The sequence below is a fragment of the Canis lupus genome, chromosome 10 (genome assembly GCF_048164855.1).
Source record: "Canis lupus baileyi chromosome 10, mCanLup2.hap1, whole genome shotgun sequence".
Taxonomy (NCBI): domain Eukaryota; kingdom Metazoa; phylum Chordata; class Mammalia; order Carnivora; family Canidae; genus Canis; species Canis lupus.
The window spans coordinates 51,332,143-51,349,408 of NC_132847.1; the positions used below are offsets into that span (position 1 = coordinate 51,332,143).

A 17,266-nucleotide genomic window follows, 5' to 3' on the forward strand; every position below is an offset into this window, starting at 1 on the left:
GGTTTTGCAATAGTTGGCTTTAACTAAAGCTGTGATTTCCAGTTCTCCACAGATTTTATATTCTTTTTGCTAGACCACCAGGAAGAGGACAGAGATTACCTCTCTACATGCCACAGTCCTTGAATGAAAGAATCCCTTTTGGACTTCATGAGTATTCACAACACAAGCATGTATAACATAAATATCAATTATACATTTGGCAGTGAAGGACAGTAGTACATTGAATGAGCCAAAAAGCCCTATCAGGTCACTTTAATTTTCTTTCTTCACAGAAAATGTTGCCCACACCCCATCAGGTGATTTTTAGATGCTTTCCCCCCTCACAGCAAGGATTCCATCCTTGGCATTACTAACATTTTGGGTTGGATAATTACTCGTTTGGGGAGGTTTCCTGTGTGCTATAAGATGTTTAGCAGCATCCCTGCTTCCACCCACTCAATGCCAGTAGGACACACCCTCCCTCCTCTAGTTGTGATGGCCAAATATATCTCTAGACGCTGTCATATGCCATAGGGTTGGAAGTGGGGATTAAATCACCCTGGTTGAGGACCACTGCCCTGTGGGAACATGGACCAATGGACCAAGAAGTCTAATAGGCATATAAAGGGCTATAGCTGCTGGAAGTCCAGAAGGTGAGGGGATGCAGGTGGTGGGTAGGGGGGATAGGCTTTGGAGGACGGCTTTTTTTTTTTTTTTAATCCTTTGTCTCTTCAAGCCAGGATCAACATTTCCTTGCACATATTCTTGCAGCTTCCTCCACAGTCATCAGTGCCTTCAGGTACACTTGCATCTAGCACCCAAACCCCTCCACTCACTCAATAGGATTGTAGCCTGGACACCTGTATATAATAAAGCTTAACTATCTGAGTTTCTCCCTTCTTGAAGTCCCCCAAGCATACTCAGCTTTCTCCTTAAAGCAGCTAAAGTTGGAGTATGGGGGAAGCAAGGAATCAGGAGGTGCAGAGGGACAGAGCAATCCCTTGCCAATAAGCAACACTTTGCATCAACTTTGTTTTAAGCAGCTGCCAACAGCTTGGGCTCAGCCAAACCAACACTTGTTTTTGATCCACCTATGTTTCTATCTCCATATTGCTGACATCATTTATCTAAACTTTGGGGAACCCTTGACTCAGCAGTTAAAGCCACTTTAAGCCACAAGCTGCCCCACCATCATATAACATCTCTTTCTCTCCTACTCTTTGAGAGTGAGCACAATCAAAACATCATTTGGGGGGATCCCTGGGTGGCTCAGCGATTTAGCGCCTGTCTTTGGCCCAGGGTGCGATCCTAGAGTCCCAGGATCAAGTCTCACGTTGGGCTCCCAGCATGGAGCCTGCTTCTCCCTCCTCCTGTGTCTCTGCCTCTCTCTCTATCTCTCTATATCTATCTTTAAAAAAAAAAAATCATTTGGGTAAATTGTTTCAATCCTGCTTTTTATAACTTACCCTCTAAACATACATTAACAGGGCAGTGGGGGACCCACATTCTGCACCTGGCTCATCACTTGGGTAAAAGCATTTGCTACTACATTCTGGAGAGTCTTCTCTTGCCCACTAACACAGCCCATAGGTCTTCCAGAAAGGTATATCTCTGCCAGCATCCCATCTTGTCACCAAAAGTGTCAGAAACTAAGATTTTACCCTACACATGCTAATAATTTAGCCTGTTACTGTTTCATGGATGTTGGCAGAAGAAACAAGATTCTTAAGTCAGAGATAAAGTACTTTATTACTCACACACCACATGTAACATGAAAATAATGCTGCATCAGTTCTCTGTGGGGACAACAGATAGAGGGTCCAGGTAGATGCTATGCACATGATGAGTCAGCTTTGTAGCTTAGGAAAAATGAGTTTGGGGAATCCAGTGCTTTTATAGTAACTGCAAGACAGGTCAGAAAAAAATACCCAGAATCACGGACAAAGAGAATAAAGGGTGGAAAAGAATGAAAAGAGCATAAACGCATATGTGCTGTAGTAAGGTTTTTTTTAAGGTAGTTAATCTAGGGGCACCTGGCTGGCTCAGTGGTTGAGCGTCTTCCTGCCTTCGACTTGGGTCCTGATCCCAGGGTCTTGGGAGTCTTGTCCTGAATTGGGCTCCCCACGGGGAGCCTGCTTCTTCCTCTGCCTATGTCTCTGCCTCTGTGTGTCTCTCATGAATAAATAAATATTTTTTTTAAAAAAAAAGGTAGTTAATCTAATGCATGAAAGCAGTCTCCTTATAAACTGGAAATGGAAATGAATCCAATTAGTAACAAATCTCATTTTTCTAACTCACATTTGTTGATGTTAGCAAATAATTTTAAGATTTTTATTCACTTATTCATGAGAGACACAGAGAGACAGAGGCAGAGACAGAGGCAGAGGGAGAAGCAGGCTCCATGCAGAGAGCCCTACGTGGGACTCGATCCTGAGACTCCGGGATTACTCCCTGAGCCAAAGGCAGATGTTCAACCACTGAGCCACCCAGGAGTCCCAGCAAATAATTTTCTTGAAAAAAATTAAATAAGTCAGTATCAGCAGCCTCAGAATAATATTACTGCTCCTGACTTTTAACATTTCCATCCCCCAGAAGGGGCAGCATTTTTCCTTCCTGCACTAAACTATAGGGCTACATCAGGGATCTTTGTTACTATAATTAGGGAGAAGAAGCCCTGAAAACAAATGAATAAGGCATTCTAAACTATATGGTGTTGTATCAAAGTTCCCTCCTAGATCACTGAAGTTCCTCTTCTTTTCTGCAAAAAATAATTTATAACCTCAGAGCATCTGATGATCTCATATAAAGTTATACTTCATTGCCTGAAGGTTGAAAGCACAAGCTCTGGAATTTAACCAGCCTTTGTTCAAACTCCAGCATCACAATTTGCCAGTTAGGTGACCTGAAGTAAGTTATAAAAATCCTCTGAATCTCAGTTTCCTTATCTGTGAAATGGTAACAGTGTCACGAGCCTCAAACGGTTGTTGTGAAGATTCAATGGGACATTTGATCACATTTGGCTTTTATCACTAGTTACGTTGAGGGGGATGGTGTTTAACCATAAAGCAGATGGCCAGCTGTTCCTGGTTCCTTGGGAAGACAGCTCAAGGAGTCAGGTACTGAGGAGTAGGCAGTAAGAAAGAGAACACAAAAATTAAGTATATGACAGGTGCAGAAGGGGGGTTGGAAGTCAGATATTTGTGGGGGGGCCAAAATGAGGCTAAGCACTGTCTTTATTATGAATACAGCATATTTTAAAGGAATGGAAAACAGTTATTTCAAACTTCCTCTAGTCTGAGGAAGACATACTTTCACTGATGAGCCCAGGTATTCTAGAGTTCCCTCAAACAAGAATCTCAGGAAGGATCACGTAATACTTCATTCATTACCAAATAATGTTGCCCCTCCGTGCCAGGCTTTAGAACATGGAACGAAGGGTAGTAGAGTAGGGGGCAGGAAGAAAGTCACAGTAAGTTAGAATCAACAAACTTATATTGAACACCTACTATGTTCCAGACTCTGTGTTATGGGTGATGAACAAACTGACATTGTCTTGTCCTCATGGAACATATATTTCAGACACCGGCTCCCTGGTGCCAATCTGTGGACATCCTAGAACAGAATCACCTGTAGTGTTTGGATTCCTCATACTCTGAGCACAGATCCCACCCCTGACCTAATGAATCAACATTCTAGGTGGTGGGAGACACAAGAAGCAGTATTCCTTTTTTTTTTTTTTTTTTTTAAGATTATTTATTCATGAGAGACACACAGAGAGATACAGAGAGAGGCAGAGGGAAAAGCAGGCTCCATGCAGGGAGTCGGACATGGGACTAGATCCTGGGTCTCCAGGATCACGCCCTGGGCTGAAGGCAGCGCTAAACTGCTGAGCCACCCAGGCTGCCCAAGAAGCAGTATTCTTTTGGGGCAGAGGGGCAGAGGAAGAAGGAGAGAGAGAGACCCTTAAGCAGGTTCCATACCCAGCATGGAGCCTCACGCAGGGCTTGATCTCAGAACCCTGAGATCATGACCTGAACTGAAATCAAGAGTCACACACTTAACCAGCTGAGCCATTCAGGTGTCCTAGGAGGCAGTGTTCTTAGTAAGTGCCCTCTGGTGATTCCAGGAAAGTTTGGGAACCACCACTGGTGTTTCTCAAAAGGTGGTCAGGCTCTCAAACTCAGTCTCTCCAAGAGAACAGCACATGAAAGCCTGTTTTCAATGGTCCAGGAGATTTGAGAAATATGCTCTCAGACTGCCTTTCTCTGACACCATTTCCTTTTGATTAAATAATATGTGTGCAAGTGCATTATAACTTGAAAAACAGGATAAAGCTGGTTGGGTACAGTGTTTAGGACCTTTCTATAAACTGAGGAAGTTCAGTTCATACAAGTAACTGCAGTCAGTGTGGAGTAGAATAAAGCATTCCTCAGAGCATAATAGGTCTCTAGCCACATCCTCGTGGTTCTTCTTCCGGCAGCAGTAGCTTCTGGCAGATGAGACTGCTAGAACAGTACACCTGCCTCAACTGAGCGCCCTTCTGCCACTAGCCCCTGGAGTGATCTGCGCTGCCTGAGCAGCTCCACATCTGGATGACTTCTTCTCAGAAGGTATATAAAGTATACATACTCCTCTAGGCCACTTGCAGAGTCTTTTGTGCCATGACAGATATAAGCAGCGATATGGTTCTACACCCCTTATATGTTTAGCTTTCTCAATGCACCATAAGATCCAAATTCAAGAAGTGAAATTCAGAATGAGGAAGCTCGATGGGAAAGAGGAGACAGATTGATGGTATGAGAAGACACTAAATTCCCATTTTATATATTTTTAAAATATTTTATTTATTTATTCATGAGAGACACACACACAGAGAGGCGGGGACATAGGCAGAGGGAGAAGCAGGCTCCCTGAAGGGAGGCGAATGTGGGACTTGATCTCAGGACTCAATCCCAGGACTCAATCCCAGGACACCAGGATCATGCCCTGAGCCAAAGGCAGATCCTCAACCTCTGAGCCACCCAAGCATCCCACTAAATTGCCATTTTATTATTTTTTATTTTTTTAAGATTTTATTTATTCATTCATGAGAGACACAGAGAGAGAGAGAAAGAGAGAGAGAGAGAGAGAGAGAGGCAGAGAGAGAAGCAGGCTCCATGCAGGGAACACGACGCAGGACTTGATCCTGGGTCTCCAGGATCACACCCTGGGCCAAAGGTGGCGCTAAACCACTAAGTCACCTGGGCTGCCCTAAATTCCCATTTTAGATGTGAAGAATGGCAGATGCCTTTGGAATATCCAAGTGGTGATACTCCACAAATGGCTGGCAATAAAGCACGTGGAGATCTGAAGAGGGTTAAGACAGCAACAGACACGTAGCAGAATGTGAGAGGTGGCACAGAGTTTGCATAAAGAGAAAATAACTGAAGAAAAACTCAGCAGTATATGAAGTCATATATGTAAAGCAAGAGGAGAAAGAGTGCAGTGAAAGAACCTATGAAAGAGGGATCAAAGACAGAAGAGGTGATCATGAGAGCCACAGGCTCTAAAGCCAAAAGATCGTTAAAATTTCAAGGAAAGACTAGTCACCAGGGTCAAATAACATAGAGCAGTCAGTGAGGACAAGAACAGAAGACAGGCCAGTGGATTTGCAATCTGCAGGTCACTGGTGACTTTCCTGAGGGCAACAGAGCCAAGTGACGTGGGTACTACAGGTATTTCCTGCTCTCCAAAAGCAGAGTGATCCTATGAAACCCAAATGGCAGAAAGCAAAGAAGCAATTACCATTAACTTCAGTGGAAAAACTTTGAAGTGTTCCCAGACCCAAAAAATAACTTCTTTGAGGCTTTTATGATACCTCCTGTGTCCCCTACCACCTAGAATGTTGATTCATTAAGTCAGGAGTGGAATCTCTGCTGAGTCTGAGGAATCTAAACACATCTTGCTAATGGATGCACACCCCCACCCCCTCACTAGCCATGAGGCCTCCTGGGAAGGTGATAAAGCTCTTCCTTGCTTTGAGCTGAGAGCTGTCCCTGTGACTTTCTCCTTTTATTCTAGACTCTTGTCAGCCCTTGGTGACCTCCACTGCTTCTGAGTGGTCTTTCTTAGGTCTTCAGTTGTGAGGTGGAACACTGGGATTCATATGAGCCCTTACTCTCAGCCAGTGTTTACTAATTCCAATTCCCTTTAGAGTTTTGATTTCATCATTTTCTGTCAAGAATTACCAATTACCATATTGTATGTCTGTTATCATTGAATATTATCCCTAACTTCCAAGGGAACTCTATTATTATTTTTCAGAGTTTGTGGTGAATTTCTGGCATGTGGTAGACACTCAAGGAAAGTTTGTTCAATGAATGTGCATAAGAAGAATGAATGAATGTGAATTTAGGAAGTATGTGGGGAAAAAGTCTTCTCATCATCTTTCAGATTTGAATATAATCCTTTATATTTAAAAATTAAATAAAATTGGGATAGCTGCATAACTTGACGAGGAAAGTATAGCCTCGGGATACAGGCATGAGGACTGAACCCCAGCCGTGGGGCATTTCATATCTGCAAAATGCGGTAATATTCTTCACTTCACAGGACAGATGAAAGAGTTGAATTAAATAAGACAGGTAAGGGGATGCCTGGGTGGCTCAGAGGTTGAGCGTCCGCCTTTGGCTCTGGGTGTGATCCCCGGCTCTGGGATCTAATCCCACATTGGGCTCCCTGCATGAAGCCTGCTTCTCCCTCTGCCTGTGTCTCTGCCTCTCTCTGCCTCTCTCTCTCTCTCTCTCTCTCTCTGTGTCTCTCATGAATGAATAAATAGGATCCTTAAAAAAAAAAAAAAGAAAAAGAAAAAAAGACAGGTAAGGATTCAACCATAGGACCCTACAAGAGGAGCAGAATAGTAACTAACTGGTAGCAGTGAGCACTGGTATTAGCTATTAGCTATTCATCCTATAAGCTTTATTCAAATGCTCTGGATAGAAAAACACCGTACCTTTCCATATAAGTTGGCAGGAAAATCCCACCACCCTTGATCTAGAAAGATCTAATCACTTCTTTCTACTCACATTGGCTTAGGAAGACTGCAACTCGAACCAACCAGTCAAAAGCAGGTATTGTGAAGAAGGCCCACTCAGTGTCAACTCTCATTCATTTCTCTGATTTTCCACCGGAGAACATCCTGCATTATAAAATGTTGTCACACGTTAAAAAAAAATTTTTTTTTTTTTACATTAGAGACTTTGCATTCATAACCATGGAAACGCCGAAGTCCTATTATGTCAGCGTGATTCCGATGACGCCCATGTGGCACGTTTTGCAAAGAATGAAGGCGGGGTAGGGGTCGGAGGTGGATACGAGGGGACGGAAGGGGGCACAGGGCGGTGGGTAGAGAGAGGGGCATGTGACCGCACGAACCGGAGCAGCCAAAGAATGAAGCTTCTACCTTTAGGGCCAGACTTATATTTTATTTTATTATTATTTTTTAATTGGAGTTCAATTTGCCAATATGTAGCATATCACTCAGTGCTCATCCCATCAAGTGCCCCCCTCAGTGCCCGTCACCCAGAGGCCAGATCATTTTTTTTTTTTTTTTCCAGATCATTTTTAAAAGCGAAAAAGGACAGCTCGGAGGCTCAGCGGTTTAGCGCCGCCTTCGGCCGGGGGCGGGATCCTGGGGTCCCAGGTTCGAGTCCCGCGTCGGGCTCCCTGCATGGAGCCTGCTCCTCCCTCTGCCTGTGTCTCTGCCTCTCTCTCTCTCTCTCTCTCTCTGTGTCTCATGAATAAATAAATAAAATCTATATTTAAAAATAAAGAAAGCAAAAAGGAACAACGACCGCATTTGTTCCCCACCCCTTCGGCGCACCTCCTAGCACGAGCCGGGCAGTCACACCCTTCACAGCGGGCAAAAGTCACCCGCGCCCCCCGTGGGCCCGCAGAGCCGAGGGCCGGAGCCGGCGAGCGTCCGCTTCCTGCCGCCGAGCCCTTGGCCGCCGCCTCCCGCCCCCCCCGCCCCGGCCCAGGCGAGGGCGCTCGGGCCGGGGGGCGGGGGCACCCGGGGCAGACTCCGCCCCGCCTCTCGGCCGCGGCCCCGCCCCGCCCCGCCCCGCCCCTGCCCCGCCCACCGGCCGGCGGCCCCGGGGCCGAGGGGGAGGGGCGCGGAGGCGGCGGCCCCTGCACCCGCGCGGCGACTGGAGCGCGCCCGGCACTCGGCGCCCGCCCGCGAGGCCGCGGCTGTGCCTTCGGGGTGAGTACCCGCCCGGCAGATGCCTTGGCCCGGGGCAGTGGGCGCCGGCCGCCTCCGCGAGCTCCTTCCCCGGCGGCACCGCGGTGCGCGGGGGCCGGGGCCCGGGGCCCGGGGCCCGGGGCCCGGGGCCGGGAGAGGCCGGGGAAGGCCCCGGGGAGAACCGGGGGCTGCGTCCCGGGCGCTGCCCCCTCCGCCCGGCTGCTGCCTGTGCCGCGCGGGGGCCCGGGCGCAGGGACTGGAAATGGCTCTCCTCGTCCCCCTGCGGTCACCGTGCGTGCGGCCAGAGCCCCCCGAGGTGGGCCTCCCCGAGCCCGCTCCCGGGCTCCCGGGCTCCCGGGCCGCCCCCGCGAGTCCCGACCCCACCGGGCTGCCCCCGCGCGCGCGGGCGGGAGAGGGACACGCGCCCAGAGCCCGCAGGCGGGGAGTCGGCGCCGGTGGTCGGGGGGCCGTGGGGGGCCGTGGGGGGCCGTGGGGGGGTGGGGGGCAGAGATCCCGGAAGGAGCGTGGGCTGCCTTGCCCAAGTCAGCCAGACCTCAGGGTGGCACGTCGTTCTGCAAGCCCGGAACCCTCCTCACAGCCTTTAGGACAGCAGTTCTCAAACTTTTGGGGGGCTCAGCAACCCCTTTGCACGCTTAAAGATTCACATACCAAGGAGCTTTTGTTTATGCGGGTTATATTTATTTTTTTTTTAATTTACGGTATAGGGACCCCTGGGTGGCTCAGCGGTTGAGCGCCTGCCTTCGTCCCACAGAGTCCTGGGATCGAATCCCTCATCGGGCTCCCTGCATGGAGCCTGCTTCTCCCTCTGCCTGTGTCTCTGCCTCTCTCTCTCTGTGTCTCTCGTGAATAAACAAATAAAATCTTTAAAAAAGGAAACTTATATATATGTATATATAAATCAAAATTTTACTATATTTAATCATTTTTTAGATAGCGGACTTATTATATATTAACATTTTACGAAAATATCCATATTTTCCAAAACGGTGTTAGCGAGGAGAGGGGCCTTGTTTTATATTTTTGCGAGTCTCTTTAATGTCAGTTTTAACGGAAGGCAGCTGGATTCTTATATCTGCGTTCAAGTCTTGCAATATCACATCATGTACACACGTCAGAAGTATCCACTGTATACTTCTGGACAGGTGACAGGGAAAAAGGCAAATTGCATCTTGGTATTATTATGAAAGTTGTTTTGACCTTGTGGATATCTAGGGTTCCTGCACCACACTTTGGAAACTACTGGTGTAGGAAATGCTTTGGAGACTTAAGTCATTGGCCCTGCTTCTTGTTTGGGATGCTTGCTCTAAATGGAAACACATACCGCCCTATGCATGGACAATGTTAGCCTCTGGAATTTGGAGCCAAGCTTGATCTTGCCTTGGAAACTATGTACTAGGTCCCCTCCATAAGAGATGATGAGCCCCAGTGGCCTTCTGAAAACTCAGCAAGGCTCACAGATGGCTTCGGTAGTTTCTATGCCCACAGAGTTGATCTATCCGTGCACCCGGATTGCGGCGGCAGTGATGTGGCAAACAGGACCTGTGGGTTCAGAGGAGTAACCAAGAGTACCATGCCAAGTGTGTAGGGTTTTGTGCAAGAGTTACCAAGTAGTCAAAAAGTCATTTCCAAAAGATCATTGCCTTCCTTTCCTACGGGTTCATTGCTGTTTGTACTTGGGTTGCCTTGAGTTTATTGGGCTATTAGGATTCCCCAATCTTGGTGCTCTTTCACTTTCCAGTATTAGAAGTGTGCCACCTGGAATAGCCCTGCCTCAGGCCCTACCAGAAAGCAATGTTCTTCATCCTGGAGTGTGATAAGTGGGATCCCTCACTGGTTTATATTCTTGGCTTCATGCTTTGTTAAAACAAGTTCCAGATAGAAATTACATACATATATATATACCAGAGGAAAATGATTCCCTAACTTGGCCCTCCCTTTTGCTCCTGCATCCACAGAGCCTCTCCTGTCCTGCTGAAGCAGCTTGGGCTGGAGCTGATAGTTGAGAAATATTGCAAACACAGTCATCTGTTGCTGCCCTGGCCACAGATGTGAGAAGGGAATGGGGTGTAACCTTTGCACACCTGCTGTGTTCTTGGAGTAAAGCTCCACTTTGATGGTGGGATCTCATTCCTTTATCCCTTCAGTACATATTTATTGACGGGTCTACCAAGCGCCCAGTTCTGTATTGGATACTGGGGGAAAGTAGTGAGCACAAACAGAAGCAGTCCCTGTCCTTCTGGAGTTTATAGTCTGGTAGCTTAGGTGCCTGCTGGTTAAAGAAGACAGTCCACTGTTGAGTGTTCACGTGAGACCTGGTCCTGTGCAAAGAACACTACCCCTACCAGACATGTTCTTCAAAGCACATGCTGAGAAAGACACAGTCCCAAACCGTGAAGATAATGATAAAATCAACATTTATTGCCATGTGCCTAGCAAAGAACTTCCTATGCCTTCCTTCTTCTGTTTTTCCTTTTACAGAGGAAGTGACTCCCTGGGGGGCAGCCAGACTACTGGAAAGGAGCTCCAGCCTGAGTCCAGTCACTGGGACAGTCTTGGGCAAGACACTTATCTGGGCCTCGGTGTCTTCATCTTTAAAGTAGGTGTTTGAGCCACTGATGTCCAAGGAGTCAGTGGTTTACTGAACAACTTTGCACTAGCATTTGTGTGCCTCTCTTCCCAACTCCATGTTCAATGGCATCACATTTTTTTTAGCTTGAAGTTAACCATTATGAGACTATTCATGCCATGGAAATCAGCAAATGGTGTATAATCCAGGGCTCCCCCACCCCAGAGAGCAAGTGGTTAAACATTTACCACCACATCATTGTTACTGTCAGAGCCAGGGTTTGTATAGTTTACCTTTGAACAACCTGAAGGTTAGGGATACTGACCGCCTGCGCAGTAGAAAATCCAAGTACAACTTTTGATTTCCCCCAGAACTTAACTGCTGATAGCCTACTGCTGATCAGAAGCCTTACCAAAAATATAAACAACTAGTGCATGTTTTGTATATTATATGTGTATGCTGCATTCTTCTAATAAAGCTAGAGAAAATAAAATGTGAAGAAAATCATAAGGAAAATACATTTACTTTACTATACTTTATTGAAAACTATTTTTAGATAGGTGGACCCATGTAGTTCAAACCCCTGTTGTTCAAGGGTCACCTGTTTTTTTTAAAAAATAAACTCTTTAGGTGTGCTGGGGTGGCTCAGTCAGTTAAACCTCTGACTTATATGGTCTCTAGGTCCTGGAATTGGAGTCCTTCCTTGCGCTTCTGGCTCAGCAGGGAGCCTGCTTCTCCCTCTCCCTCTACCCACCCCCCCCCCCCACCACTTGTGCACACCTTCTCTCTCAAATAAGTAAATATCTTTAAAAATAATAATAACAAAAAATAAACTGTCTAGCCTGGACAAAGACATTGAATATGGGGTATGTGATTCAATTCCTCCAGAACTTTGGATAGGGAAAAAAGTCTGATTTTTTTACCATATCCTAGAACATGAATCAGCAAACTTTTCTTTAGGCTTTGTGGGCTTACAGTAGTTGCAGCTATTCAGCTCTGCTATTGTAGTGTGAAAACAACCAGAGACAGTATGCAAATGATGGGCACAGCTGGGTTCCAATAAAACTTTATTTACAAAAACAGGGGCTAGGCCATAGTTTGCAGACCTATCTTAGAATGTCAGAACAGGATCTGGGCTTCTAGGAGGTAATTGCATGGAAAAGGACTTCTATAGAACTTTATCCATAAATACCACAGATTTGATACTTGAAGACGGTTATAGCTAGAAGTGGCAACTGCAAAGTATTTGGAATTGATTGAAAAAGAATCCATAGTAGGTTGTTTAAATAAAGGCCAAGAATGTTCACATGTTGAGGACACAACCATGGATGGTGAGTAGGGGAGGGTATATTTATTCCCAGCTGCCTCTCAGGAGCCATCTCAGACATTATGCTGGGCAGACTAAGTCAGCATGTGAATTTTTGATGTTCTGCAGGAATCAGTGGTGCTTCTATTAGCTATTCTGATTCCAGGGAGATGGGCAAAAGCGTTAAAAAAAAAAGGAAATCCTCATTATATGTATTTATATTATATACACTGTACATGTACATTGTATATAGGTATACGTCCATGTTTGTATACCTACATATGTACCTAAGATATGTGGCTGTGTGAGGATTTTTCCATGTATTTAAAATAGCCTTATGAATGTTTGGAAGACAGAGATGCCAAGCTATTACCAGTAGTCAGTTCTAGGCAGTGAAATGGGGTTGAAGAAAGATGGGAATTATTACTTATTACTCTTTGTAATACTGTGTGTTTGCCTACCCTGCAAATTCATGTATTGCTTTTACAACCAAAAATAAAACAAAAAAACGAAAATCCCAACAACCTATACTTCTTAAAGGAAAATAGGATTATTTCTGGTAAGAATGTTACCACCACCCCTTCTCCCCTAATAAATTATTTTAAGTGGCATATCACAATTCTGAACTAGTGTATATACTAGTATATATTAATTCAAAATAATACTGGGAGAAAGGCCAGATCAAACCATTTTATTAAACAACTGAACCACCTGTCCAAGGGTACAAGATTACTATTCTTTAATAGACTATTATGTGGCCCTTAAACTAGTGTTGTAAAATATTGTTTCATGAAATATCATGAAGTACAGCTTTTACACTTAAAACCGTGTTACCGAAGACTATTTTTCTGTGCCCCTGTTTTTATGGAGAAAGCCTGTGTACACACACACGTGTGCGCATATGGACAAAGGTGAAGGATATGCCAAACACTGAATAGTTTTCTCTTGGTGGTGGGGTACAGTTGGTTTTTTCATTTTCTTCACTTTGCTTATCAGTATTTTCTAGCACGTATTAAACACATATTAAATTTGATAGACTCACTAAATTTGAACACCTATTAAATTTGATAAGACTGAAAACAATCACCCAGTTACTTGTACATGGGGGACAACCCAGTTGCCTTCATTTCTCTTAGACTCAGTTACTCCTGACCCCTGCGTGCTCCCTTTCTCCCAGTGGGAAGGAGAGAAATAAGTATGGGGCAAGAGGCAATGGGGAACCGAAAATGGGCAGGCTGACAGACCGTAGTCACATTGTGCCTTGTCCCCTTCCCTGTGGAGTTGGCTCCAACTTCAGCCCCTCCTCCCTCCAGTTGACCCACAGGTTAGAAAGTTCATAGGATCAGTGCCATTACCTGAGAGGCTATCAGCTGACCATCTTCCTAGATTGAGTGGCCTTCGTTTCTTTTTTAGCTTGGGGGTGGGGGGGGTGGGGCTTGAACTCAAAACCCTGAGATCAAGACCTGGGCTGAGATCAAAAGTCAGACACTTAACCAGCTAAGCCACTCAGGTGCCCCTCTTTTTTAGCTAATTTTAATGGAAAATTTCAGACATACAAAGAGTATACACCACCAGCTTCAGCAATTATGAACATTTGGCCAATTGTGTTTCATCTATACCTTTCCCCAAATTCACTTCTTTTTTTCCCTCTTCCAGGAGTTAGCATCTTCTTTTCAACTGTATAAAGTAACAAAAAATTATTCTTTATTGTGTCTTTTTAGTAAAAAGCATGCACTGATGCTGGGGCAAAAATCTTTATATTCTACCCTTATGTTAGCCCAGTTGAACACCTGCACAGCCCTTGCGGACTTGCTTGTTGTCCTGCTTCCCTGCTCTTGCATTCATCCTTCTCTCTGCCTAAGAGTCGAAAGCCATCTGCCCTCATTCCTTCTCCCAATTCTTTCTATAGCCTTTCTCAATTCCCCTGGCGGTAGCTATCTCTTTCCAGATATCTTCCTTTTTTTTTTCTTTAAGATTTTATTTATTCATGAGAGACATAGAGAGAGAAGCAGAGACACAGGCAGAGGGAGAAGCAGGCTCCCTGTGGGAAGCCCAATGTAAAGGCAGGTGCCCAACCACTGAAGCCACTGACTGAGGTGCCCCAGAGATCTTCCTTATGACCCTTATCATACTATAGTTATCTGTGTGCTTATCGTAGTCTCCTTGCTCAATGGTACTGTTCTTATAAAATAAGGAGTGTTTTCCTGATCTCCCTCTCTTCAGTGGTACTTAGCAATGCTCAATGCAGAGAAACACTCAGAAATGTATGCTAAATTAATTTGACTGAAATTCATTGATGAAAATTTTTTATTATAAAAGAAACTCATCACATTAAAAGAAAAATGTTGAGATATAGCCTAGGACCAAGAACATTTTATCTCACCTGCAAAGATTTGATTTGATTTTTTAACAGATTTTACTTATTTGAGAGAGAGAGCACACACATGAGCAGGGGGAGGAGCAGAGAGAGGGATAAGCAGACTCTACAATGTGGGGCTCCACCCCAGGACCCTGAGATCATGACCTGAATCAAAATCAAGAGTCTGAGGTTTAACCAACTGAGCCACCCAGGCTCCCTCATCTGTAGGGATTTTCAAAGATTTTAAAGAATTGTTGATGAAAAGAATTTTCAATTTGAGCCAATACAGAAAGGCAACTTTTTTTGAGTAAAATAATTTGTATTAACGGTCTGTTGTCACTTTTTCATATATATATGAAGAGCCTATAGCTCTTCTCTGGTTTTAAAATATTTTTTTACTCCAGTTTTAGAATATCCATTGTATTTTAAAATGTAGATTTACATCTTTAGTAAAAAAATAGGCTACACGTAGGACCCACATGCCCCATGAAGCAAGTTGATATCAATCTCATGAATAATGGTAGCTCACAGGTATAGAGTTCCCAGTGTACACTGCTTTTGCCTATTCCCATGTTTATCACAGCAGCCCTGGTGAGCAGGGCAGGGCAGGGCAGGGCAGGTATTGTTACTTTAAATCTGCAAAGAAGTAAATGTAGGGTTAGGGAGATGGAAGGTATCTTGCCTAAGGCAATAAGTGCTGGACTCTGTTTTAAATGTGAATTGGAAACCAAAGGGCTTTGGGGTTAGATATTGCAAACATGCAAAGATAGGAAACTTTTTCAATAGTGTATGTCTTTGGGAGACAGACCAGGTTGTTGAGGTAAGTATGTATCTTTTAATGCCAAAGAACTACTAAAGTGATCTCATACTTTCTGAACCAATCATCGTCTCTCAGATTCCTTATGTTCTCCCTCAGTCTTTTGTTGTAAGAATTAATCCACCTTCTGATGAATTAGCTAGGCTCTTTTGCATAAATGCTGATGTGGTTCTCTCTCATTGTCTTTTCCTGACTTGAGAACTCTGGGCAAGCCCCTCTCTGGATAATGTAACTTGCCTGATCTCTCGCTCAAACAGATGTGTATGGAAGACTTAATTATTCCTTATCCTCATCATCCTTTTATGACCGTTATTATAAAATTACAAAGCAACATATACCTTGTTCATTAAGGAGGTTTGACAGTCTAAGAGTAGTATCCTCCTACATGATCACCAGGTCTGAATTTTTGGCTGAGAAGAGGAGAGATGAATAAATCATTGCTGACAGTCTGCTATATGCAAGAGCTATGCTAGAAGAGTCACTGAAACAGTTCTGTAGTAGTAGGGAGATAAAGACCAGCCTCAGGATGGTTTTAAGAGTGGTAAGTTTCATAAAAGCCTTATTTGCTACGTGAAGGAATCAGTTCCATTTTTTTTTTTTAAGGAGGCTCCACATCCAGCATGGAACCCAACATGGGGCTTGAACCCCAACCCTGAGATCAAGACCTGAGCAAAGATCAAAAGTTGGACCCTTACCTGACTGAGTCCCCCTGGTGCATGATCAGTTGCATTTTAAAGGCTGGCATTGTCTGTATTACAGACATCAACTAATCCTTTCAAAGTTAACTATCATGCAGATTTTGCCAAAATCAAGGATATTTTAGGAGAAATAGAGGTTGATCCTCTAGTCTTAATATATGTACCTTAGAGTGTGAAGATTGTTTTAATATGAGATTTCAGTTTTTAAATCTATTTGGTTAATTTGGGTTTTTGTATTCCGGGCCTGGGTTTGACTCCAAGGTTGGCCACTTAACCAGCCACAAGCCCTGGGCAGGTTACTGAATGCCTCTAATCCTCAGTCTTCCTACCTGTAAGATGGGATGGTGATGCCTTTCTCATAGGGTCGCTAATGGATCACACGTTAGACAACGTGGCCGAGGTGGCTGGCATCCCAGTGGCACTCAGCACATGTTGCCAGCTTTGTGCTTATGAACTGATTTAGCACTCATGGCATAGTGCCAACGCATTGCTGCCGTTCTTCTGAACTTTCTCAACCTAGCGCTCCCAAGCTCCAGACCCAGCTGCCTGCTGGGCATCTTCATCCCAAAGTCACCATAGCAAAAATCAATATCATGACTCCATTCTCAGTCATTGGCTCTGTCAGTTGGCCCAAATGAGGCATGTAAGGAGCTGTCCTACACCTCTTCTTCATCTCTCATCCTCAGTCCATTGTGCCTTAACTCTCACTGGCATCTATTGCCTCTGACCTTTTTTTCTGACTCGGTGACTGTAATAGCACTATAACCTGCCTCCACAACACCAGTCAGCATCCTCCCCCTGAGTCAGGCACTGTGACTCCCGAGTTTTCTCAGAAAATCAAATCAGGTATTTAAAAGTTCAGCCTAGAATTCATTAATGGTGCCTCCTGTCCTCAGGGTCTATCTGAACCTTGTTGTGAAGCCTCTGAGGATGTAGACCCTGCCCTTCCCGCTTCCCTCCTCTCCTAGCTCTTCCCACATGCATCCTATGTACTTGATCCACCTGGGGATCCTTTATGGCTCCCACAGGGTCACACTTTCATGCCTTCTTTCACTTGTGCTCTTTTCTCTGCCCAGAATATTTTTTCATGACTCCCTCAATGTAGTTCTGGGAGGCGCATAGATGGTGTTATCTGCCCCGGAGGCCTTCCTGCCCCCAGTCCCAGGCTGGATTAGCTGCTCTCCCTAGAGGATTCTCTGTCATCATCACCACTGCTGTAGCATGGGTCTTATGATACTGTCATTAGCTACTACCCAGTCTGTGTGTGACTGGGTATCCCTTTATCCCAGTGGTTTATAA

At 44.9% G+C, this 17,266-nt stretch overlaps 1 protein-coding gene and 1 long non-coding RNA gene across 3 annotated transcripts in view; one reads left to right on the forward strand and one right to left on the reverse strand.

Moving 5' to 3' along the window:
- Positions 1–7,982, reverse strand: part of LOC140640959 (uncharacterized) — a 128,004-nt gene extending 120,022 nt beyond the window's left edge. Inside the window, exons 1-2 of the long non-coding RNA XR_012037554.1 lie at positions 7,841–7,982; positions 7,044–7,156 (exon numbers count right to left, since the gene is read on the reverse strand). This is a non-coding gene — a long non-coding RNA (uncharacterized lncRNA). The remainder of the gene's footprint in view (positions 1–7,043; positions 7,157–7,840) is intronic.
- A 128-nt stretch (positions 7,983–8,110) lies between these two features.
- ACO1 (aconitase 1) overlaps positions 8,111–17,266 on the forward strand; it is a 59,475-nt gene continuing 50,319 nt past the window's right edge. The window contains exons 1-2 of one of the 2 annotated variants that reach the window (XM_072841613.1): positions 8,113–8,221; positions 10,700–10,817. The gene's annotated coding sequence lies outside the window, so the exon portion shown is untranslated. Of the gene's footprint in view, positions 8,222–10,699; positions 10,818–17,266 lie in introns of both variants that reach the window. The other variant, XM_072841614.1, reaches the window with a different exon arrangement.